At 32.7% G+C, this 1,012-nt stretch overlaps 1 protein-coding gene across 1 annotated transcript in view; it reads right to left on the reverse strand.

Moving 5' to 3' along the window:
• LOC105168481 (ubiquitin thioesterase otubain-like) overlaps nt 1-235 on the reverse strand; it is a 5,020-nt gene extending 4,785 nt beyond the window's left edge. The window contains exon 1 of the mRNA XM_011088581.2: nt 81-235. The gene's annotated coding sequence lies outside the window, so the exon portion shown is untranslated. The remainder of the gene's footprint in view (nt 1-80) is intronic.

Genomic DNA, 1,012 nt, shown 5'->3' on the forward strand with positions numbered 1-1,012 from the left:
AAGAATCTAACAAATAACAACAGGGGAATTCCTAAAGTTGCAGGAAAAAGTCGAGAAAAGGAGAAAGACAGTGTACTGACAAGAAATGAACAGAGCGAAGGGGATCTCAGGAGGGGCTGTGGGGGAGCTTCTTGATCTGCGTTCCTTTTCTCTCTTCTCAACAATGACACCAGCTATGGCCGATGGGGCGGAGGCCCAGCTTCAACTATATTACTGAATAATTTATTGTGTGATATGTTTAAATAATGTGGATAATTATACAGATATTGCCAACTTTTCTGTAATTGCAGAAACTCCCCTATTTTTTAAAAAATTATACTAATGGCACTATCAGTATTTGCCGGCCAAAAACTAGAAAAGGGACCCAAATGTATTTAATTTTGTCCGTCATTTCAGTCTAAATTACACATTGCATCCCGGAAATAACTCGAATAGGCATTTTCACCCTGATTAAAAAAGAATATTTCAATATCCACCCTAAAAACATTTATCTTGACAAACTAGACCGAATACACTTTTGATATCAATGTACTCATCGAAAGGAGGGGCAAAAGTGTCATAAAAAATTATTTTTGAACCAGATTAAGTACGCACCCTGTCATTTACACTTTTAAACAGTTGAAAATTTGCATAATAATAAAGAAAGAAAACAAATAGAAAGTAGAAAAACCAAGAATACTATTAGATAAAAAAATATGCCATAAGCTGCTCCTTTTTAAATGGTGGGAAATGGTTATTTGCTCTATGGAGGAAGGATTTAACATGCATTGTGACTGGGGTGACACTGATCACTAATTGAACTAAAAATGATCATGGGAAAAGATTTCACAAATGCTCAAATAGGATAAAATATTTTTATTTATCAGTTTTCTTGAATATCCTAAATTCTCGTAATTTTTTTAATATATGTTTTAATTGATATTGTTGGACATTGAGTTTGGATTTGTGGACTCAGAATTCTATATGAATTCATATTTGATATAGAGTTTAAAGTTTTCATAATTTAATATTG

The sequence above is a fragment of the Sesamum indicum genome, linkage group LG8 (assembly GCF_000512975.1).
Source record: "Sesamum indicum cultivar Zhongzhi No. 13 linkage group LG8, S_indicum_v1.0, whole genome shotgun sequence".
NCBI lineage: Eukaryota > Viridiplantae > Streptophyta > Magnoliopsida > Lamiales > Pedaliaceae > Sesamum > Sesamum indicum.